Source organism: Amblyomma americanum, chromosome 7 (genome assembly GCF_052857255.1).
Source record: "Amblyomma americanum isolate KBUSLIRL-KWMA chromosome 7, ASM5285725v1, whole genome shotgun sequence".
Lineage (NCBI taxonomy): Eukaryota > Metazoa > Arthropoda > Arachnida > Ixodida > Ixodidae > Amblyomma > Amblyomma americanum.
The window spans coordinates 37,455,558-37,480,632 of NC_135503.1; the positions used below are offsets into that span (position 1 = coordinate 37,455,558).

The 25,075-nt window shown below is 49.7% G+C and overlaps 1 protein-coding gene across 1 annotated transcript in view; it reads right to left on the reverse strand.

Moving 5' to 3' along the window:
• The window catches only part of Tollo (Toll-like receptor Tollo), a 45,154-nt gene extending 23,422 nt beyond the window's left edge, over nt 1–21,732 (reverse strand). Inside the window, exon 1 of the mRNA XM_077631850.1 lies at nt 21,193–21,732. The gene's annotated coding sequence lies outside the window, so the exon portion shown is untranslated. The remainder of the gene's footprint in view (nt 1–21,192) is intronic.
• Between the last annotated feature and the right edge of the window lie 3,343 nt (nt 21,733–25,075).

A 25,075-nucleotide genomic window follows, 5' to 3' on the forward strand; every position in this document is an offset into this window, starting at 1 on the left:
CTTGTCATCAGGAAAGCTTTGTCCGTGCAGATTTTTTTTTTTAGGTTGCGAAGGAGAAAGTAATCCAGACATACTAACTAGCGCAAAAAGACAAAAAGGGAACAAACGACATGACGAACGCTAGTGTCCTGCAGGGGCGGATGTATGGGTCTTGGAAGGGAAAGCTGGCAGAGGGGGGGGGGGGGGGGGGGGGGGGTGGGGGGTTCAGCATGGTTTTTCTGTCCAAAATTTCTCGCTTTGGGTGGAGCTTTCCTCAAATCCGCCGGTGTCTTGTCACTACCATTTGTCCTGCCGTTCATCTTCTGTCTGTGTCTTTTTGCGCTAGTTTCTATGTCAGGATTCAGTAACCAACCAGCCCAATTAGGAACCTGAGCAAAAAGTAATCTCTGGGGGCCAGGTCTGGGCTGTATGATGGATGATTATGCTCCATGACGCCGCATTGCCTGATAGGCGCTTGTAATTTGCTTTATTTGTGAGCTGCATTGTCGTGAAGCAACAATACACCTGCCGACACTTCCCAGGGGTTTTCGTGATTGATTGCCTCGCGCAGTGCCTTAATTGCTGGAGCATAGGTACCTTCGGTGATTGTTGTCTTGTGTGGCATGAATTATAGTAATAAAACGCCTTCCGTATCCCCCTCCCCCTCCAAAAAGAAATGTTGATATCTTTCCAGCTCACTGCGACACACGAAGTTTCTTTGGAGTTGGTGATCCCTTGTGCTTTCATTGCGTAGTCTCTCGTTTGGTATCTGCATCATGGCGGTGGACTCATGTTTCATGACCCGTAACAATTTGAGACAGAAGTCTCGGGAATTCGAGCAGGTTTAGATGGCTATAGAGGCATGTACTTTGCTGATAGGTCAACATTCTTTGCAGCCAGATAAAGCTGACCTTTGAAGTCATCAACACGTCATGAATGGTAGTGGAAACCGGGCCATATATACATATCACTGACTTGTACCCGATGATCTTCAATATCATGTCATCCACTTTAAAGCACAGCTCATTTCAAGATACTTCCACAGACCGGCCTGAGCGGGGGTCATCTTCAGTTGATTCCTTGCCCCATTTCAACTGTTTGGCCCAAAACTTTAGGCGGTAGTAGAACGATACATCATCAAAATATGTAGTAATCATTCCTTCATGGATACTTAAGACTTCTTATCTTCCTTTTTAAGGAATGTAGTCGCCGAATGAGGCTCCCGGAATCCCCTTTCTATGTAGAACCACACTGTATATACCGCACTTGCCTTTCTGTCACTTCCATTGCTTTTATTAGACTAAACTTCCACTCTGTGCGCTGCATGTCCACACGCGTGGACATGCAGGGAGTATAGACGCACGCACTGCTGTCCTCTCTCACACTCCAAAAAAAAAAGGACAAAAAGAGGGTGATAGGTTAGTCTATAGGTGGACTGACTGATTTTCCACAACCACTGCAACGGAGCGGAACTAACTGCACAACGGAACTATAACTGCACAACGGAACTAACTGCAAAGCGTCCATGGGACTAACTGCAAATGGTCGAACTGGTGGTCTCCTAGGAAAGGGGTGTGACAGTCAGTCATCGGGAGGAACTGCTTAAAGAAATAATGGAAACGACGCGTGATTTCCAGCGTAATTTAGAGCGGGATAGTTATTACCTACGGTGTGCAAGTGACACAATGCATATTTTCCGCTGACAAAGTCAACGGCAACGACACCGACGGCGTTTGACGGCTGTTTTGAAGCTGTGGTGACAGGTGGCTCAGCTGAATAAAGTTCAGCATAATTAGATTATTCTCACCTACCATGCGCGTTGTTTGTTTTGGAGTTGAGGGTTTAAAACAGAAGTCGCGAGTTTTTTTTCTTTTTATTTTTTCAGCAGCCATATGCGCCTCGCACAGTATTATGAGAAGCGTGTTTTTAACATTCATTTTAAGGCCGCTATGGTTAATTCACAATCCAACAAAAGATTATTAAATTTGGTGGGCTACAATATTGTAAACAAGATTACAAACATATAGTAGTTTAATTTCATCAACATTCTGTAATAATATATCCTTGGAGCTACTGGGGACAGCAAGCATAACTGCGGTGAGCTGAACTCCGCATTTAGAAAACGATATATTTGCTTCGCCGTTGCCCACGTATGCTTCACATTCAAAAGATGGCCAGCGATGGCAACTGGGAGCAAGCGATCTCGAGGCATTCGAAACTGGCAAAAATGCTACACCTCTCAACAAATTATGATTCTGATATGCTTACTTTGCACTCATATTTGTTGGGTTGACACTTCTCACAAACCGCCTGTGTAGCGATTCAAGAGTTCAACTTCCCATTGCAAATACAAGGTAATTTCCATCGAATGAAATTCGATAGCGTGTAATACCGTAATTTGTTTTCTGCCACGTGGTTCTGTCAGGAGGTATTTTTTCGTCACCGAGATCGTGTAACGCGGGAGATAGTTGAAGCCTATCATATCGCGTAAATGGGGCATACATGTGTTAGTGACCCTTCAGTCGGCTTGTATGGTAGAGAGATAAGTTTTTTGAAAGAGCGATTGAAAACCGCGTGTTAATCGTTTCCTGCACATCGATCGGCATGTGGCGTGTGATTACTCTGGGTTTGTTTTGGTTTTTGTTGTATATATAGAAGCCTCTGAATAAAAATTCTTGTAGATGCGAGTAAGCGCTGTGGCCCCTCTGTGTCGTTGTTTGTTAGCGCCTGGTTTTTTTCACAATTTTATCTAATTACATTTGCTGAAAATGACTTTCAACATTGAATGAGCTTGAGGAGAGTTATTCTATGATAAAACGATGTGTTGTTTCTTCCTTGTTGTTGTTTTCGTCGACTCGGCGGCATATTGCGACGTGCGGAGTGGGCAAGTTCTTCCAACTGTACACGTTTGTTTACAGTTATATTACAGCCTGTAGTCGTCAGGTCCGACCGGTAGCAGACACAAAATGAAACTTGCTAACAGTCGCAAACACGCTGAATCAGCCCATGAACCCTCACTAAGGGAGGTCTCTCTGCCTTGCACTCTCAAAGAGGCCGGAGTCCACACCAATCGGGACCTGCTTCAGCCTTCGAGTCCCTACCGGACCGTGTCGCTCGGTCGCCGCAACGTAATTTTCCAAAACACCCTCACGTACGCACGCATGCTCTCATTTTGTAGCGATAGCTACATTGCGGTAGCATTTCGAGCCTTCAGCGTGGCGGCGCCGCCACCGCCACGTGGTCACGTGGTTGGTCACGTTGTGCGGAACAGCTGCTGCTGCCGGCGGCGCGGCGCGCCGGCGAAACCGAGCTACAACAGCTGTGCGCATGCGCCGTGTCAAATGGGACGAAGATGAAGAAGGAACGCCCAGAGAAACGGAGCGGCGAAAGTGTGTGCAGTTCAACTGAGCAAGTTCCACTCGGCCAGCTGTAGCTATCGCGTCACTCCAGGTTTAACCAGAGCTAAACCACCGAAAATCTTTTTTTGCACCCAATTTCTGTTTTGACTGATCCGGAGTTCCCGGGTTCGAACCCGACCGCGGCGGCTGCGTTTTTATGGAGGAAAAACGCTAAGGCGCCCGTGTGCTGTGCGATGTCAGTGAACGTTAAAGATCCCCAGGTGGTCGAAATTATTCCGGAGCCCTCCACTACGGCACCTATTCTTCCTTTCTTCTTTCACTCTCTCCTTTGTCCCTTCCCTTACGGCGCGGTTCAGGTGTCCAACGATATATGAGACAGATACTGCGCCATTTCCTTTCCCCAAAAAACCAATTATTATTAATATTATTAATGCCACACCGGCCGCGGTGGCTCAGTGGTCAGGGCGCTCGGCTACTGATCCGGAATTCCCGGGTTCGAACCCGACCGCGGCGGCTACGTTTTTATGGAGGCAAAACGCTAAGGCACCCGTGTGCTGTGCGATGTCAGTGCACGTTAAAGATCCCCAGGTGGTCGAAATTATTCCGGAGCCCTCCACTACGGCACCTCTCTCTTCCTTTCTTCATTCACTCCCTCCTTTATCCCTTACCCTACGGCGCGGTCCAGGTGTCCAACGGTATATGAGAGATACTGCGCCATTTCCTTTCCCCCAAAACCAATTATTATCAAATTAATGCCTATCCCGCACTTTCCGAAGAAATTGAACGTTACAAACAATTGAAGAGGAAAATTAACGCAGGCACCACTTCTACCAGTTGTAATTAAATATAGAAATCACCGCACGTAAATACAACTATATAGCGCATAGGGTCCACCAACGCCCCGAGCACCGTGGCTCAAACCCAGCAGTGCAAGCAACTCACTAAATTGTTTTTCAGCCGGACGCGAGCATTCGCACGCGTTCCCAGAGAGCTGCCTCAAGTGAGCTTCGATTCCAAACACGCTCACAGTGAGGACACCCCCACGAAAAACAGTGCTACTGCGCACTCGAGAGGCCCTAATATGCGACCCTCCGACAGCGCCGCACACGTTTTGTCCGCGGAGCTGGACCGCCCTTAGCTGTTGTTACTATAATGGCTCGAATAGCCATCTTCCAGAAGCATGCGGGGTAACGCGGGCTTCTTAGCGTACTCAAACTTAAACCTTAATCGAACATTTGTCCTCAACGACACTATAGTGCTTGAGATACTAGGTATTCGCCTGCCTATGAACATTATATGCGGTAAGTAATTTGGGGTACTTGGTTTTTACAGATTTTTTTATCAATCACTGATGCATCATTGTCCCATTGGAGCCAGTTGTCCAAATGGTGAAAGCTTTGTCTCTTACAAAGCAATGCAGTGCTTTTAAGTTTGCTCATGCATCGAAGGAACCGCCAGCACCGTTTTTCGAAGCGTGTCCTTTTTTTTAATTTTTTATTTAGAAAAGAAAAGAAAAAGAGCAGAGAGAGAGAGAGAAAGATCCAGCTGTAACGTCAGATGCTTAGAATGGGACCCACTTAGAACAGATTTATTCCGTCCTGTATACTCGTTTGCTGCAAGTAGCCATGCCGTTAACGACCTCTATGTCTGGGTACGCCGATGAATTGGCTCGAAAAACCCAAATTTTTCTTGCTGCTTGCGTTATTAACAGAGCATATTTTCGACGCTTCTTTCGGACCAGGACCGACGGAGGGCATCAACTGGGGCTTCAACAAATCATAAACTCTTTCCGTATTGAACTGTCGGCGCTGCTAAGCAGTGCGGGGAAAGCTAGCTGCCCGGACGGGGCTGCAGGAGGCGGGCTCGTGGTACGTTGAGGGCGCATTCAGTTTCCGAATAGCTTCTGGCCGCCAGCGTTCGAACGCCGTCATAAACGGCGCTGACGACTTTGAGCGCATCCTCGTCCGCGGCTTTAAACGGGCGATCTTTTTGAACGGGTGCTCGTAAGTACCGGAGCTTCTTCAACTCGCCAGCCTTTTTTTGCCTCCGCAGAGTCTATTGGAAGGTTTGTAGCGTACGACGTAGGTCATCGCCGCTTATACGAGTATATTCACCCGGGACGGAGGTCGTTTTGCGACAGACCGAGTTCGCGGCCTTACAGCGCTCGTTGCGTTGAAAAAAAAAATAGAGCAAGAGTATACACATGCGTCGCTGAGGGAGTGCGGACCGCATCGAGTGGGGCGCTCAGAGAAGGTGCATATTTCCAGCGCAGGGAAGTGAAGGGGGGGTGGGGGGGTGGGGGGGGGGGTGACGTGCTGGGCTACCGCACCCGGTGTCGTTGACCCTATAGTGACGCCTTTGCAAAGAGCAAGCAACTATAGCCATTCGAAGGCTGCACGAGAACTGTTCTCAGAAGCCAAGTCTGAGAACAGGCAGATAGATGGCGAGTCCAACATTCAGTGAGATGCACTATTGAGCACGTGACATATCAGGGTGTAACAAGGTGATGTACAGTTTTAAAAAACGATGGTCACTTCTCAAGACTGTGCAAGATCTGACAAGAAACGGCCTGAGACCAGTGTAGCCAAGGTGGCCTTATTGGCTCCTGACACAGTGACATCCATCAGGAACAGCGCAGTGCTTGAACCGCTGAGGCGGGTAGGTGCATGGTCTTTTGCGGTTGACTTGTGAGCGCTATATGTTGAGTTCGCGGATTCCCCGTTTCTGCAAGGATCGCCGAAAACCTTCGGGCTTCAGAATAGCAGCTGTACTCTTTCTCTGGCAAAATGCCGAGATAACAAGAACCCAACCATGGAGTTACGAAGCGCTCTTATTTGCGAAATGCCTCATGATGATATGGCCTCTAATTTCCTTCAGCTTTATATATCTCCCATTAGCAGCGAAAAGCACGTTCAGAGTACACTGCCAACAAAAAGACTTGCTCAGCACTCTCGGCTCAAGGACATCCGTGTCTGGAGACGGGTGTATATCGGAGCCCTGTTTTCAGGAAACAGCCGCTGCTAGTCGCAACACCCTGTATTGACTCCAGTTAAACGGCAACATCACATACCAATGACTGAACTCCGTTCGTGCGCATGTTTGGCACGCTGTTCGCAAATGCCGATTTACGCGCCTTATAACCTTCCCTTTGCTATCGCCCTTGTCTTCTTTTCCTCGCCTTGACTGCAGGGCAGCCAACCGAAAGAACCCCAAGGGTCGGAATAATTCCGGAGCCCGGCCTCCACCTCTTCAGTACCGGCATTCTTCGTCCCTTCTCTCATGGCGTGGTTGAGGCGCCCACCGAGAGTGCCGACAGTAGCCGCGTTTACAGGAATGCGATAGAATGCGTCACGAGTCAGTTTTTCGAGAGAAAGAGCAGGTCTTGAGAAGCAAAGGGCTTAACTCGTCCTCTACTCTCTTCCTCGACCTGTTTCCACCTTCCCTCAGGATGTGGACTGAAGTCGACATCTGTCGCATTCGTGTAAACGCGACTAGTTACTGCCCCTTTCCTTTCCTCAAAACCAACTCTTTCGTTACCTAAGTCCTACGTGCCTGGTGAGCGAACCTCGCTTTTCATCGCAATGACCGCATGCAAACATGTCGCCCAGAGGCGGCAGTCTCCATCCACACAGCCACGATCTGTAGGCCCGCGTGTTCTCATGCTGTCTCGGGAAGCCGCGATCACCGGCTGAGAACATTTGTGGCGGCGCTTCGACGTGCACAGACACACGGCACACACAGCAAGCGCTGCCCCCCCCCCCCCCCCCCCCCCGCCCCCCCCCCCCCCTCGAGTTTCCGGGCAGACGCATCGGCGGGCCCCTGTCGTGCAGCGAGCGATTTCCGCGACGGGCATTGGGCGCGCGCTCGGCCTGCGTGCGAAGCCTCAATCAGAGTGTGCAGGCGCGGCGATTGTTGTTGAAAGCGCGCCGGCCGAGCGGCATTGCTGGCGGGCTGTTTGCCTGGTATTACGGAGCTCAGGGGCGCTGCTAACATCGCAGAGCGCGCGTGTAAGTTACGTGCATCGCGCCGCAAGCTGTCGCTGAGCGCTGCTGCGTCGGGAGCGCGTTGGACGCTGCAGTCTCGAGCCCGTCTTGAGCTGCTACTGTTGCTTAACGTTGGTACTGGAACTGTTCACACTCGGCTGCCGGAACTCTCGCTGTTTACGCGCAATTAGCACGCAATTGTGTTGCAAACATTCGTTAAGCTGACAGTGCCTAAGGCAACAATGAGCGAGCCAAAGGCGGCAAACTCGTCTGACCCGGCACCTAGAGGTCTTGCGTTCTTTGAATGGGCACGAAGTTGGCTCGTGCTTTGTTTCTTCATGCTCTTATTGACTCTGAATTAAATTCATTGGTATGAGGGAATTCTAGCCGAGCAGATCTTCGGAACCCCTGTTCTTCGTTTAGTTGTCAGAGTTAAATGAAGCCAAATTGTTTTGTGTAGTATGCATACAGAAAAACTAGGCCATTCGAAATCTTCGTCGTATACATCCGTTGAGCCCACGCATGTGTGGCCGTGGCGTCAGTCGTCGACTTTCTCGGACTCACACAAGCATTCCTATATGCGAAGCCTTCGAGTACATGGTATAAAGATTTCTTTTTTCTTTTTCTGTTCCGGAAGGGGACAACAATTTCCATAGCAGGTTACCTTGCGTGAAAGGCGCATCATGTTTGGACTCTCTAGAGAAGACGACATGTCCGCACTCAAAGTAGGACAACCATTGCAAGAAATATGCGCTGTGTTTTGTTTTTCGCCCTCGGTGTAGCTACAAAAATATGCCAGCGCGGCTGTGTTCACAAAGTCTTGTTTTTAAAGGCGCGTACTCAGAACTTCTGGCGGTGTATAAGATACATTCTACATCGCGGGAGCACAGTTATTTCGGCCCAGCTCACGAGAGCCGCAGATTTTTGAAGCGAATTGATTGCGTTATGTGTGCACCAACATATAAGTGGAACGCGCTCCTGCGAGGGCCGTGGCTTTGGCTGTGCTGCACGCAACTAGCCGTGGGACCGGCCGGGTCCGTGGGCCAGCGGTCGCGCACGCGCTTTCAATTCACGGCCGGTCCTGATTGTTCGCTGCACTCGCGTGTCCGAACCGGCGCGCTCCTTCGTTTCCTTCGGCCGCCGGTAATAGTGTTCCCTGCATAATGCACCGCCAGGGCCGATGCGCACCGAACGAGCGGGACCCACGCCGCCGCTGTTTCGATTCGGCGAGGGAGGACCCGCGTCGGTAGCTATGGATGTGTCTCGAACGTTGCTGCCTGCCTTTCGGCGCGAAGACCGCGGTTATAACCTCGGCTGGGAGCCATGGTAACCGGCAGTGTTTGCACAGGCTGCCTCCACGGCCGGCGCTCTCTTTTCCTTCTTTTCATCTTTCTCTCCTCCCTACCGAGCTTCACCTCATTCTGCGCTCGGCCTGTCTGCGGTAGCCTGCGTAGGTGCACGAACTGCTTCCCGCTATCGCAGGAAAGGGACGTGTGCAGTCCGTTCTTGGTCATTAACAGAACGACCTTTTGTGCTGGATGAACCTGCATCAGGGGTCAAAGTACGGGGATGGTATGTGGGCGGAGTTATGGGTCACTCTTGGAGGGGGAGGTCAGGTGGGGGGGAGAGTCCACTCCCCCCCCAACTCCGCCTGGGGCTTAACCTTTTGAAGGTTCGTGTGGTCCGTGAGAGGAACTTCGCGTAGTGGAGGGCTCCGGATTAACGTCCCCCCCCCCCAACTCCGCCTGGGTCTTAACCTCTTGAAGGTTCGCGTGGTCGGTGAGAGGAACTTCGCGTAGTGGAGGGCTCCGGATTAATGTCCCCCCCCGCCCCCAACTCCGCCTGGGTCTTAACCTCTTGAAGGTTCGCGTGGTCTGGTCGGTGAGAGGAACTTCGCGTAGTGGAGGGCTCCGGTTTAATTTCGACCCCCAGGTGGTTCTCTAACGCGCACTGACTTCTTCGCATAGCAGACAGGGGCGCTTTTTGCATTAAATGCGACCGACCGGCAAGGATTCGATCCAGCGACCTTGGCTCAGCAGTCAATCGCTATGCCTACTAAACCACCGCGGCGGGGTCAGGTCGGAGTACGCGATTGTACGCAGTGCGTGCTAATTCTACGCTCTTCCGCGTTAGTGACGGACCGCGCGAACACACCACATAAGTTGAGCGCGACGCGAGCGCAGGCGTGCTTAGAAAACTGGGTTCTGCGATAAGCAGTGCCTGTCAGCCTGGTTGCACAACTAGAGATTACCTGCACCGCGCGCGAATAAATTGTCTGTGTGTGCGGCGAACAACAATGGTCGCTTGTGCTGCAAAACAGCAGGAATGAATAAGCCTGTGCGATTATCCCGCAGGTGTCCAGGAGCATAATTCTCAACCCGGATGTCTCTGCACACAACGACACTGTGCCCCCCCCCCCCCTTATTAGTAGCTAGCGATGAGCACTAGTATTAGTATTTTTATACATGAACAGCTTCATAAAACTTGTAAAGCTCGTAGTTGATAGCATGCGGCTGTGTGTAATAATGAATATTATCACCGACGCAAGACCGTACGTGGACTTGTGCACAATGGCAAGACACGGGTTTTTCAGCCCTTCGTGCTCTACTTGTGGTTCACACTGCGTAACAAGACCCTGTCCTACAGTATACATGTGGTCAAACTGAGCTGACAAGAACTAGAAAATTTCAACTTCGACAATACTATATGGCTTAAGCTTGGAGGTGAGGATATCACAGTTCAGAGCCTGAAAATAACACCCTCGCTGGCTGGTAATACAACTGACGTGTGCGGCGTCTGCGCTGCACACGTCACTTGAACCCACAAGCCAGATTAGCGAAGGTGTTCACGTTCGTATACAGAAGATCACTTCTCCGTCTTCATCCTTCGGTCAACACGTTTACCTTACTCTGTCCAAAAGGGTTCTTGGCCTGATTCTTTCATACGCGACAAGCAGGCTCGCCGACACAAGTAGTCACAGGGAGCGTAGCGACGGAGGGAAACACAAAGGCGTAAACAACGGAGTTCTGCGCAGCAGCGAAGAAGGAGGCCCGAGTGTGTCGATGTAGGCGCCGTGCGAGCAAGTAGAAAACAAAGAACAGGACAGCGCCGCATGGTGACGTGTCATTAAGCCCTAGTCGACGGAGAGCACCCATCGTGCTAGAAATGAGCTCGGTCGAGGGAGTCTCCGAGTTAGCCGTGGCCAACTTCGGAACTGCAATGATTATACGAACTACACGGGAACTACAAAGGTTATTGCAAGCTCTAAGGCTCCGACCGAAGCACGGAAATACTAAGCGTCTTAAACTGCAAAAGCAAATTACTGTTGTGTCACCTGCTAACATCAGTACAAAGAGCGGGAAATAATAGGCAAGCATTTTTCGTCGAGCTTTTTTTTGTTCCTCGTCACTATATACGTAGATTCAACGTATCAGCAACGCGTGAGCAACGTATACGCCAGTTAATGCGTACTTAATGCGTGTGCACGTGGCCTCAGCTCAGCTACGCCACGCCTCCGCCACCCGTATACAGCCCACTCCCAACTCTTCCGCCCATTTCCTCTACACTATACGACGTAAAACTCCACGCGACCTGTTTTCAGTGCCGCCGTATACCTTCGCGTCGGGCTTCTCAAACGTAGTTCGTTGAAGCTAAACGCATTCAGAAGGCAAATAGAAAGGCATTCCTGAGATGGGAAGTCGTGAGCGCAATATCAAAATCCCATAGTGCCACTGGTATTATTCTGATGGGAAGGCATTCTTGCTCGGTCAGCCAGCCTTCGACAGCAGCGCCAACAAAAAGAAAACAAAACGAAGGAGCGAGAAAGGAAAAATGAAATAAAAATGAGACGCAGGAGCCTCGGGGCTCCCTATAACCCGCAGCGAGCAACGCGGAAGATCCGGCGTGATGCAAAGGAGACGAGGGCGACGCATGTTCGGGACACGCACGCACACACACGGGGGCCGGTTTCCGCCCTCTTTTATGCTGAGCCGGGAGATGCAGATCTATACCGGACGGACCCATAAACGCATTCCGAAAACTCGAGGACCACTACCATATCGTGTAGTACGCATGCACACAATCACACACGCGCGGTCCTTGCGCACCGGTCCCCGTTGTTCGCGTCGTCTAGGAGCCGGGCCCGCAGCGATTTTCTCGCGGCTATTGCGCCGGGCATTCCGAGGGGGAGACGGCTTTTTAATCCGAGCGGTCGCCGGGCCAGCGAAGGAGGGCAGATCTGGGAAGGGAATATCAAAAGAACCAAGCCCGCCCCTCTGCAACCGAAGTTTTATTTTACTTTTTTTTGTTTTGTGTGTGTGTACGCGTCGTGGCGCGCTTAGAAATGGAGGCCTCTCTCGGACCCCACGATGGTGTTGGTGTTGGTCCCGCCCGGCCAGAACACGCTGCCTGCATTGTATTGTGCCAACTTTTGGCACGCGGAGCCCTGGGAGAGGCACTCTGGCCAGTATTTGCTGCCGTTATGCGCACGTACTGTAAGGTGCGAGGTTTTTTGTTTTTTTTTTTTTTGATGTAGAGATGCATTCTCGGGCTTAGGCGCCAAACTTTTGGCGACATCAATTTTGGTTGGTCACTATAAACGCTTATCTACAGGTAAACACAAAGTGAACAAGGGAGGGGTAAGCCTCAGAGAGCTTGGCAGGGAGGCTTCCTCTCCCCCTCCCCCCCCCCCTCTTTCGCTTTGTGTTTGCAATAAACCCAGCTAACTCGCCTCTCTACCACGTCTATCTAGGTAACAATTGTAGTCCATGTTCAACCGTATAACAATAAAAACTATCTATGTCTCTACAGGCGTACGCTGTACGCATATACAGGTATAGCTTGCACTCAGTCTTTTATTGATGGTCTGGTAGGGATGGTTAGGGGGATGGGTCACCCATGTCTGGGAATTGAACTTTTCGGTTTTTATTCCTTGAAAATTCGCGGAATTTATTTGTTTATTTGAGAACGCACTTTTCGTTTTTCTTTTAGGCGAATTTTACATTCCGAGGATGGATTCTTGATTTTTCCGCTGAAATATGAGATGATGCTGAGAGGCAAATTGGGTGACTATTTTTTTTTAATTGGTTTTTGGGAAAAGGAAATGGCGCATTATCTGTCTTATATATCGTTGGACACTTGAACCGCGCCGTAAGGGAAGGGATAAAGGAGGGAGTGAAAGAAGAAAGGAAGAAGAGGTGCCGTAGTGGATGGCTCCGGAATAATTTCGACCACCTGGGGTTCTTTAACGTGCACTGACATCGCACAGCGCACGGGCGCCTTAGCGTTTTTCCTGTATAAAAACGCAGCCGCCGCGGTCGGGTTCGAACCCGGCAACTCCGGATCGGTATAGTCGAGCGCGCTAACTACTGAGCCACCACGGCGGGTACAAATTGGGTGACGCAGAGCTGATCTTGGCGGCTTTGCTAATCTCGCGTACCGGCAATTAAGGCACAAATGGTCGTATTTAGAATGTTTGCGGGAAAAAAATTCTATTGTCATAAGAAAAAGTAAATAAGGCGGATCGAAGTGATCGCGCTCAGGAAAAGAAAAATACGGAACGTAAAGGAATACTTCTTTCTAATAACTTGTTTTTTTTTTCATGTTCAGGTTACATTCTGCTTTGAACGACAGGACCGAACATCGTGTGGTATGCGCGCGGACGGCATGCAGCGATAGAACAGCCTCTGAACGGTCACAAGAACCAGGACATGGCACTTTGCCCGGCCTTCTATGCATGGTTCTGCGTTGACGGCAGCTTCTTACGGGCACGAAAGTCGTCAGTGGAAAAAATAATCTTTACCTAACGGTGGCCCCAATGCGTTTACCATAGTCTGCCTCTCCCCCCCTTCCTCACTCTTTTCTCCCATTACTTCGTAACGGGATAGCGCTCTCCAGAAACCTGCAATCAACTACGCTATATCCCTGACACCTATTATCTATACTTTCAGCTGGTCGCGTCTGGCGCTAGCTCTTAACACCCTGCATTGTATGGATCACGTGACGAACATTCCATATCCCGCCGAAAGGCCTTTCACGAAGCGATAGACGGTGTTCCACCAAGACGTCTATTCTGAGGTGCTGCAGTCAAAAGAGGAAAAAAAAATAAGGAAAAAAAATGAGAGGAACCTCTACGCCTGCAGCAGTGTAAACTTTGCACATCAGCACCCCTATATAGGAGAGCAACACATGAGCTTAGCACCATGTGCAAGGCGCCTTTTGGAGCCGTCAGAGACTCGCGCACGCACAGACACCTGTCGTTTGTTTCGCTCACTGTAACGTACGTCTTCTGGGTTGTTTGTAGCCTCGCTTAGAAGAGCTTCAGGTGCTGGGTATACCGGAATGGCGCGGAAACCTGCAGCGCCCGGATACCATAACAATTCAATGTCAGTTCAATCGCTAACAGGTTTTCTTTCTTTTTTTCTCTCCTCCTCCGTCGTTGGCTCAAGCACCGTTACCTATGCTATCACCGGGATTGAACACTCTACGCGGTGGATAACAAGAATGCAACTCGAGCGGAGAAAAGGAATCATGGTGCCAACGAAGCTCACAAATAACAGATTATAGTTTCACCATATCTGGAAACTCAGTAAAAGGTGGATGTGCGAAAACTCATTTCCTGCGCCACTTTACTTGTTTGTACCGTAGCCGTCATATTCTGTACCCATGCTGCGTCATTGAACCCGTAATGCAACTGTTGAGCGGTTTCTCTGCAAGGCAAAAAACAGAACGGAAAAATATTTGCACACACGCGCCCTAAACGTTGGACGTGCAGCTGCCGCACAAATGAATTCCGACCGAGAGCGCTTGCCACTGGCGGCGGATTACTTCGCCACTTTTCACTGTACTTCATCCTTCCTTTCTACACACTGGAACGTCTGCACTGCCTGTCTGCCTCGTATTAGGGATGGAGGACGGTCTATGTGTTGTACTGAGGTCGCAACGCGCGGCCTGCAGCCCTCGAGGTGTGCAGGCTACAGCTGCGGCGGCTGTGACTTTCAGTGCGTGTGTCATTGCTTGCCGTGCTTGGTATACGGACCGCATTTCTCTACTTCCTCTTATCCTTTTACGCCCTCCTCATCCCTCTCCCGCAGTGCTGGGTAGCCAACCAGGGAATTCTTCTGGTTAACCCCCCCCCCCCCCCCCCTCTCTCTCATCCTTACTACGGGGCGCGTCCATGAAAATTCATGCTTTGTACCTATTGGTCGTCGCTCCGACCGGAGCCCGTCATTTTTCAAGACTTGAGTCTCGGAAAAACCAAATCAGTCAACGAGAACATTTTTATTTCGCAAAAGCGTAAAAGATTAACGTCTTAAAACGCTAATACTGTGCACAATGAATGTCTTGTTGAGAATTTCTTACCATCTTTTATGTTTATACGGGGGAGCTCTGCAGCGCGAACCCATTAAATAATGGTTAAGGCGGCAAGTGAATTCAGTGCATCCCCGACTAATAACGTCACAGCAAGTTTTCCAAACGATATACGTCCGCAGTTTCGTTCTGCGAACAGGAATGCGTAAATTTAAAATACTTAGCAAAGCCGCGTGCACATGTTAAAGCAGTATACCGCGTTTTCAGCAGTTTATCTTTTGCGCATGTGTAAAATAAAAAATGTTTTGCTTGAACGGTTTTGTTTTACTGATGGCATTAACATCATTATTAGGGCAAGGTGGTACGTAGAAAAGTGAACTGGCGAAAATTACGAAAAGGGTACAGCACGCACCAAAGATCCGGCGTGCAAACACTAAAATGCTTTTCTGTATCGGAAAAAAATTAGCTGTGGTTTAAACTTTGGTTAACCCTGGTGAGAAGGGAAAACTTCCTTTGCATGGCTACGTTCACAAACGCCACACACACTCTCGAACAGATTGTCTGTAAAGCGCCGATGAAATGCCCGATGGGGCAGTCGCCACCTGCCGCGGTGGGCAGATAGTGACAGCGTCAGTAGATCACGTGACTGCACTGACGCTGCCCCCTCGAAAACATAGCGTAGTGAAGCTTTCACTTCAAAAACAAGAACTGACCTCGTCATGAAGTATGACTTAGCAAACGACAAGACCGTGAAGCGTCAACGATGCCACTGTATACCTTCGGTAAAGCTAACACGCAGACAGGGGGGGTTCAGAGATATGGAGCAGCTGAGAAGAAGGGAGCTTCAGGGCCCCTTCGACGGATCGTCCGATGGAGAGAGGGCATCTCTTCTACTCGTCGCTCCGGAGGTTTACATCTGGTCCGCTTTCAACAAAGCAGGTGTGTGAGCTGGTGCATATCGAATGGAAGGACTTCGGTCACGGAGTCAATGCCGTGTGAATGTGTCTGCATACTTGTGGTAGTTCCGAACTTGTAAGTCCTCCGTACAAGTTTCGCTACTTGAGAGACTGATCAAAACAATTATAGCTGTTGCTCCGACAATTATTTGATGAAAGGGAGTCTTCGCAGCCGCTTCGATCACCTGTAAAGCATGCATAGACGTGGGCCTTTGATGGAGGAGATCGATGAGAATCGCCTCTCATTTGTTTTACAAATCAACCGCGCGGCGAGTTTAGGGGAAAAAGGTGCGGAAAGTGTAGGGAGACAAAGAACAGCGGTTGCAGACCACGAATGGTTCAGGGCGTGGTCTTTGCTTTTTTTAACTATCCGAGTCCTTGTTGACGTAAGGGCGTCAGCTTTGATATAAACTTCGGCGCGCTCATTTTCTAGCGCAAAGTAGGTCTACCTTAGCTTCTGGCCTTTCAGCTGTTTGCGCCGAAGAAGAATCGGTCACCCTTTCCCGCGTTTAAAGTTTTTTTCACGATGCAGTGTGCTAAGATCGATGCGTGGACCGATTCTCACCGAAACAAAGCGCTGAAAATGGTCAAGAGCGGCATTACTGAATCGAATAACTAACTGTCTTGTGCCCTTTATCCCTCCGTTTTTCCTTCAATTTGAATTTTACCTTTGCGCCGATAGTTAAGCTTTACGCTTCTCGAGTACTGCTGGCATGCGCACGCACGCTTTGCGTATCTTTGCTCGGAATTTCGCTTGTCCCGCGTATTTGATGAGCCAGACTGGACAAAACTAGCTTTGTTCTAAGCATCGCTTTATGCGAAGTCTTTTACAGTCTTAAGGCGTTAACACCACGTTATAAGTGAGGGCGCGTTAAACGAAGTGCCGCTTATGCCACAGTTTCAGGCCTTTCTGCTCATTGCGTTGTAAAAATTTTGCATTTAAGCTTTTTTTAATGTTTGTCTCGTTTCAGCGAGACTCGCGAGCACTCACCTGGCAGCAACCCCTCTTTTTGCAAACGTCGCCCCCTCGCCAAACCGTATTGTGTGTACAGATAAATAAATAAATAAATAAAAGCACACCCTACCCTTGTTCTTGGCCGCGCCATTCCGTCTCTCTCCCATCCAAGAAGAGTGCCTCCTACATGCTAGAGTGGCTGTAAGAACAGCTGGAGCAGAAAACGCGGCATGTTCTACCGCGCTCCGCCGGCTCGGCTGACCGGAAGCGAAGTGCTTCGAGAGGGCTGCCCCGTGCGGGCACACTCAGGGCGGGAGGGAGGGAGAGCTGCCGCTGCTGGAGCGTCTTGAGCCACGCAGCGCCATCTATTGTCCGCCGGCCGCTTTCCCAGAAGCGAACGACGAAGGCCCGGCAAACGGGGCGGAGGAGAGGAGGCGGAGGAGGGCCGGGAAACGAAGCGCGAAAGGTAAATACCGCCCTGGCCTTCACTCACGCGACCGCAGAGCGTGAAATTGGGGGCCCACCATATTGGACTGCGGCGACGGCCCTCGGCGAAACGCGTTGGAAGTGAAAGCGACCGTGGGAGCCTCATTTTTGCGCCATCGGAGCTGAATGCGGCCGAGCCGCACTTGTTTATTTTGCAATTTTTGCTTCTTACTAACATTCGAGCACGAGCGTTTATCCGCACCAGTATCCATAGATATAGCGCGAATGCTGGCTCTTGGTCTGACTACGTAGTTTCGAAGGTTGTTCCGGGACAGGCTACGTAGGCCGAGCAGGAACGAATCCAAGCAGCGAAACAACTCCGCGGGTCCCGACGACCGCCACGTGCTGTGCGGGTGAACAAGCAGTGCAACGCAAATGGCGGATAGATGGCCAGCATTTTCCATTTTGCTGCGGCGGAAAACGTAGCGTCGTTTTAATACGATAGCAAGACGGGCGAATTGGTGATACATATTTAAAAATAACAGCGCCGAGACCGGGGACTTCAAGGGTAGGAAAACACAGGACAAGCGCTGACTCTCAACTAAAGTTAAATCACAGCAAACAGGCAAATATAAGCGAGCAGGCAATTTAGTTGATCATTGCCGAGGGTGTCAATCATGTTTTCCTTCCTTGTACTATAGTGACATATTGTATAAACACCCCGATCAATTGACCAGGGAAATCGTAGAAGCCTACAATATGAGAAAGAAACCAAGATTGTGCATCAGCAAACCATCCCTGCTCGTGCGTGACAGTGAGGTTGCCTATCTTGACCCAACATAGTGCACGTGCCTTGTGGTTTTATTGTTTGGTTGTCGCCTGTTCGCTTATATTTGCCTGTTTGCTGTGATTAAACTTTAGTTCAGAGTAACAGCGCTTGTCCTGTGTTTTCTACCCTTGAAGTCCCCGTTTTCCGCGCTGTAATTTTTCAAATATGTCGTTTTAATTTCGCGCGGGCGCAAAGAGGAAGCTATGATTCCGAAAGGACACCGACAATGAGCGAGGCTCGCCGCGGGAAGAACAAACAAAATAAAAAAAGAAAAATGAGGACCACAGCTGCCAACGACTTACACGTGGCGATAATAACTCGGTTGTTACGCTGGAACCGAGCCGAGCGTCATATCTCTCGCACGAGGCAGAACTGAATCGGAATGGCGTTGAAACCTTTTGGATGGGAAGGAGCTCGATGAATTGTAATAAAGGTTTTGAAAAGTTCTTAACAGGACTATCTTTCAGGTACTTTTCAGGGATGCTTTGTCTGTATTGCTTTTTTGCTGTGTTTAATGGACGTTCCGGCGCTTCCTTATGTTCGCTATACTTGTACTTGCATTCAACTATATTGTTCTGTTGTCTATACATTGATGCCCTTCACCCTTTGGCTTTCGGTCTGCTGAACGAACGAATGAATGAATGAATGAATGAATGAATGAATGAATGAATGAATGAATGAATGAATGAATGAATGAATGTTTCTATAGAGTCGCTGATGGGAGAGTATGCTTAGTACGTTGCGGTGATCTCTGGCCACACCTGTGACCTGCAAGAAAGCCTAGTGGCTTCACCTGTCATCGCCTTTGTGCCGAGGTGAAGAACTCGTACCGAGCAGTTTGCGTCTCCTGATTCTCTACGAGCGAATCCACACCTTTGGTAACAAGAGTACAACATTTAGCACTTACTAGTGCGGTTTCAGCTTGCCTTTTAAGAATGTCGTGCAAGATTTACCTGCATTATAAAACTTTCACGCTGCTTTTCCTGTCCCTACTCCCCTCCCCCGTGAATATATAGTCCTTTGTGCCAGCTCCATTTAACAAATATTACTCAGTAAAGCTGCAAATGGGCCTAGTTGGTTCATTTTTAACTTCATTAGTGCGCTACTCATAGGTACGAACAACACTGGACGCAAGAATCACACACACACAGACAGGGTGCAAACTATCAACTATAGTTTGCACCCTGTCTGTGTGCGTGTGGTTCTTGCGTCCAGCGTTGTTAGTACCTATGAGTAGCGCACTAGTGAAATTAAATATTACTCAACTGCGTTGAGTATGCCTCGTGCAGCCCCGGATCCAAATGACATTCGGGAACGCGCAGAAGCTATTGATTCCGAGGCTCACTATCTCCCCCTTGCTGTACGCGCCGCTAAGGTCAGCGCGAAGCAATCCTTGCCAGCTGTGAAATTGATTCTATGCACTTTTTACGATGACGACGATGAGTGTCGCTACAGCAGTCACGTGACTTCCGGCGCCACGGGGAAAGACGCATTGCATATGCACATAAACCCAGCAATCGATTCAATGCGCAACGTCGCAAGCAGAGAAGGACGAAAAACAATGCTGCACTTTCATCCACAGTGTTTTTCCGAACCGGTTGTGTACCGCGCTAAGAAGAGTGTTTGGACGTAGTTCCTGCAAGCTACGTCTTATTTGTTTGTGAGAAAAGAGGAATTTTATGACAAAAATACTTCTTAGCAGAAAGGAGGAAACGCTTCCAGTTCTGAGGGTATGAAAGAAAAGAACGGTGGGCGCGCAGTCTTTCTCCGTTATGAAACGATCGCAAAAACGAGTTGCAGACGCGACATGGAAGCCTCGGCCAACCTTGGCCTCGTTCGTATGTCCGAGTTTATTTGGGTCCGGTGTTTACGGCTTCTTCGGAACAAGGTACTGAACGCTGATTCCCCCTGTGCGAAGGTGAACACTTCTGGGGCACTTTCTTCGCTTTCTGTCATCTCATTGTCTGCTGAGACTGGCTCATTACGACAAGCCATACTGACCTCCACACTGTCCCGCATACCGTGAAAAGAGAACAAGAGTAGGCCTCCATGCTTTAAACAATTTGACATCAGCACCGAGAAGAATGCCTGTTGTTACTTTCCTCACTCACCCCGCTTGGGTTGCTAGAGCAAAAGATGCGTCACTGCTGTTATCTGAGGCGAGATAAAAATTGTGTCCAAGTGTTGTTGGTGGCTGCAGCCAACGTTAGTGCACTGGCCAATGGCATCACACGCTGAAGTAACGGCGAATTCCAATCGGCGATCGGGGAGCGCTCTCCGAATACGCGAAGGTGCAAGGTGTCTAGGGAGTCTAGGGACCGTACCGTCGCGATTCAGTCACAACTCGGGATCTGAATCCAAATCGCCCATTTAAACAACTCTTCGTTTTCGTGGGGCAAGACAGCTGGCCCCAGATCGTCGATTGGAATTCGCCATGAGATAGGATTTGTGAATGCGGCTCGATTTGGCACCATTCATATCCTTCTTTGTTTGGTTATCCCAGTGATAGCGGGGACCTGACGTCGCTTGAATAAGTCGTAAGAGTTAGTCAAAAGGATAAAAAGAATTAACAGAATTACACTAGAACAGTTATCTTGGTTCTTTTCTGAAAAAAAATCGCCACAAAGAATGGCCTACACGCCGGGTGTGGTCACTCAGAAGCCACTGTGTCTATTTCTCACTAGAAATATGAGCGGGTTCAGTTAAAGAACTGGATACTTGGGAGCACCCGCACGCTGCCTTCAGGCATTTTTCATCGCCGTTTATTGCTTCCGTTTACGGTTGTGTCGAACTGCGTGGAAGAATATATTTTAAGTTTTGGACCCCCAATTTAACAAAAGCAGAGAAGGACCTCTAAATAGAAAGGGATTTACAGATCTCAAGTTCTATTACGTAGCCGATCCTGGTTATATGCCGGGTCACTCGTACTGCTCCTAGGGAGCCACCCAAACTTTTCTCCGCTGCGACCAAAATGGACATTGCCGGGAAAATCGGAGCTGTGAGGAAGTAAAAAAAAATGGTCTCATATCACTTTAAGCCAATAAGAGACGAGTGTCAGAACACCCGGCCATGTTAGCTACACACCACTTTCGCACAGCAACTTTTTACTGCTACTACCGTAAGCGGTACCAGAGAACCAGGGATCGTGAAAAAAACGAACAAACTACTCTCAACTGGGCATCGGAGGCGAGCACCGGTGGAATTTTAGCCTGTTGATCCTTCCGGCCGCCGGCAGAATAGACTCAGCCTAAATTAAACCCCAAAGAGCGAAAAGTATCAACAATTTTGCCAGCTGGGCCGCTATCAAAGTTGAAGAGTGGTCGGGGTGGGGGGATAACAGGGCGCAGAAGATCAGCTCCGCGACCATGAAATGAAGGGGAAGGGAACTCCTCCTTACCATGCCGGTCGCGTAATCACAAAGGGGCTGTACGAAGAAGCACCGCTGGTTGTGACGTCAGTTTAGGAGGTTATCCAAGCACTCTGTGTCCGCTGCTCCAGCACTCACAGGAAGGTAGGAAACAAGTGCGTTGCAGCTTGTACAAGGCGTCAGGGTCTGAGGGCACAGAACCACAGGTTGTATGACTTCATGACATCCGCACACGAACGATGCTCCCAAAAACCTCACTGGCTGAAGAACTCGGGGTCGATGTCAACCGCGTTCTTTCCTTCACAGATTCTGGTTTTCACAAGTTCTTAAGCGAGCTTGACTTGCAAAAACTGGACTTGAATGCTACACCATGGAAGCGAAATGCGGGCCAGTGTAATGGTTCTCAACGCCGACTGTAATTAAGGAGCCGGCAATCCCTGAAGGGATATCGCAAGCCGTAGGGAAGTCTTCCGGCGGAAGTGACGCTAGTGGCGAAGCTCAGCCAACAACTCCGTCCGCGCAGGCATGTCCTCGCGCCCGTCCCAACGACCAGGCGTTCCGGGAACCACTGCACTGGCGGCGTCGGCGGGCTCCTCACGCGATAACATCGGCCCTGCGAGGAGCAACGAGCGGAGGGGGGTGTCGGAGGCGGGCTTCTTTTTGAGCTTTGTCCTTTCTGCAGAGCAGAGCGGCCAGCACCTCGGATAGCTCCTCCGGCGGCTGCAGCGCGGAGGCAGGGGGCCAGCACCGAGCGAGCAAGCAACGCCGTCCGCGACCAGTTTTTCCAGTTTACGGAGCGATCCCTCGCGCGCTAGAGATCGCCCGCCGCCACCACCACCGCCGTCGGAGCGATGGCGTCAGGGACTGCAGAAGCAGCAACAGCAGCAGCAGGCAGGCAGTGCTCGTTGTTGGGCCCGAGAGTCGGGCTGCCGGTGTGTATATCGCCACCGTCTCCTCCCCGCTTTTATCTCTCGCGCGGCAGGGCGACGAGCCAGTTCCGGTGCGCTTTCTCTCCCCTCGCCGAAGGAGAAGCGCCGGCTGGGGAGACGGGCGCGAGTTTTTATGGTAATGACGCGGCGCGTCTGCACGCTCACGCGGGGTCACGGGGTGCGCGCGCCGCCGTCGACGAAAACCGCGCGCGCGGTTCGTGCTCGGGACTGCCCCGGCAGGTTATCGCCGCTATCGCCCGGCGTTTGTCGCTATTTTTTTGTCTGGCTTGTCCGTCCGTTTATCTCTTCGCCACCCTCCTCCTTCGATAGACTGCCAGCGCGCATCTGTTTCTTCTTGTCTATTTATTTTTACTTTCAGGCGGGTATACAATGCGTTGACTTCACTGTCTGCACGCAGCGTTATGGGTAGAGACAGGCCCATCACAATGCGGTTCACCTGCGAGACACCTTAGGCTCCAAAGCCTCACCTGTTTCATACTATACCTAAATAATTTTATGAAGACATATATACAGTGCCCCGCCATTCCGTGTACCGCAAGAATGCGCGAATGAGTGCCGTAAACCTCAAGTGTACTAGTAAGAGGTCGTAACAAGTTATAGTTTTAAAATTCTGCTAGCTAGATTGGCGCGCGTGTAATCGAGTGCGGAAGGATTGTGTATGCAGCCTGGCCAAACATAACTGTGCGCATTGTTTTGTCACCTTCGACCCCTTGACCCTCCCTCAGAACTAGGCCCTGTCACTTGCCCTCTCTCATTGAGACGCAACTTTGCGGCGTCGCCTGTGGTCGGGGGTCTCTCCACGAGTGTCTCGATGCATATTAAATTGGAATGGTGGACACTCCAGTGGACACTTGAACAAATGCAGTTTTATGTACATTGTGCACTTCAGATAAGTTAGCAATTCCGACTGAAATGAGGAAAACTGTGTGCTAGCCATATCTTTCACTGCTTGTTTTCTTTTCTTTTACGTGTGCAAGGTATCAAACCGGACTAGATGCCTCCCTTTTCATTTCCCTCTCTCTTTCTTCCCCCCCCCCCCTCTCTCTCTCCTGTCTCTCATCTTGACTTTTGCGCTTTATCAGTACGGTGAGCAATGAATCATAGCACGGAAAATTCGGCACCAGTGCATACTGATCTTCCTGTTTCCTTCTGTTTGTTGCTAAAGGCACCACTCGTGTGCAGGGCCTGGTGCACATTGCCTTGCACACAGATGTTCTATCACGCCACATATGCTGTAAGTAGTTATACTGAGCCCGAATTTGCATGTGTTTTGAATCTTGGGAATGCTGTTTCAGCGCTCGCATGCGTTTCTGGGAACTCTGCGAAAGACGAACAGTGAGTTCATTTCCTGTACAGAGTACAGGTGACCCCTTGTCGCGTATTTAATGCTCGAACGTTTCATTACCGCCGTCGTTTCTTAGCGGCAGTCTGCAGTGCCAAACAGGTCCGTGCTCACGGAAACAATTCGTACACGTTGTAGAAAAGGCACTTGTCCTAATGGCTAGCTGCATGGGTCATTTCGGGAGGAGCATACGTGTATGATAAGCTGACACACAGAATCTGAGACTACTATATCTCTTTGTTTTCCAGCTGTATGCCTGTCGCATGCATTAATTTCTTTCGGAATGAAGCACGTCTTACAGTATCCGAGATAATGTAAAAGCTTACAATTTATGTTTCGTATTTATTTTTCTTTTTTCGTTGTCAGGGGCTCGAACGGCGTCGCTCCCCTGCTATTCTATTACCTGCAAGTTCTTGCGGCGGGAGTAAGGGTATAGAACGAAATGAATCGATTCTCTGAACTGCACCTTCCCAGTACGGTCATGACGATGCACTTCGACTGCTTTCACTCTTCATGAAAATATAATGAGACGCAATGACTGCAATTAAGTTACGCAGACTATCGTCCATTTGGTGACCGATGATTGCAAGGAGCATTATTGCTCAAAACAGGCCGTACTTAGGAGTGAAACACAGACAAGCGCGAACTTACAACTATGCTGAAATAAACGCAATCCACCCGAAGAACCGCTCAGAGTTACGGGTTCATACAACACATGTAGATAGAAGTATGGTCTATGTGCACTATTACGCCATATCAGAAGCGCAAAAGTCAAATAGGATGTCTGCTGGCCTTCTTTGTACGAATTTTCCGCTGCTGATGTGGTTGTAATAGACAGTTTGCTTCTTTTTACACGTGTTGTGTATCTATTACTGTACGCCAATGCTTCATTACTCCTCGGGTGGATTCCGTTTTCTCGCAGTACAGTCGTAACTTTTCGCTTATCTGTGTTTCTCTACTGCCTGTATTGCGCAAGAATGATCCTTGCAACGAGTGAACTGGATTGTTTCTGTCTCTATAGGAATCGTGACTCATGAGGATGACTCATCATGAGTTGCAGTCAATAGCAACTCTTGAGAGTGAGACCGACCAGCCAGGGAGCTGAGGAGCGCTTTTCGCGGTGGTGCTCGTTCAAGTTTTGTTTTGGCTCGCCCGCCAAAGGTCTCTTCAATTTGGATGCACTTTCTGCACCAGTTCAGGGAGTGCAGCACTTTCGCCTTCGTTTTGTCAGTCTAGTGCCAGTCTAGTGCATCACGAGTTCTTGGCTGTATTGCACTCGCCGAAGCGTAAGTGCAGCTGTCGCGCAGCAATATGGCGGCCCCCATGTGTATAGTCGGATATGCGGAGAATGTATTATAGTAGTTTTTTAATGAAATGATGGCAGTTCTTTCTTAAAAGGCGGAGGTGAGTAACTGTTCGAGGCGTCTTAAGTGTAAACCTAAGCGGTCAAGTCGAGCCACAGCCACATGGGCTGCATTTCAGCGCAAAATTCGCAAGTCGTCTGTGTGTAAGATGAAACTTTTTTTATTATTTTCCGGTTAACCGACGATTTCCTGGAAATGGTTCATAGTGACACTTCATTGCGATTTGCTACTTGAAAATTCTTCACGAGGTTCGGGAT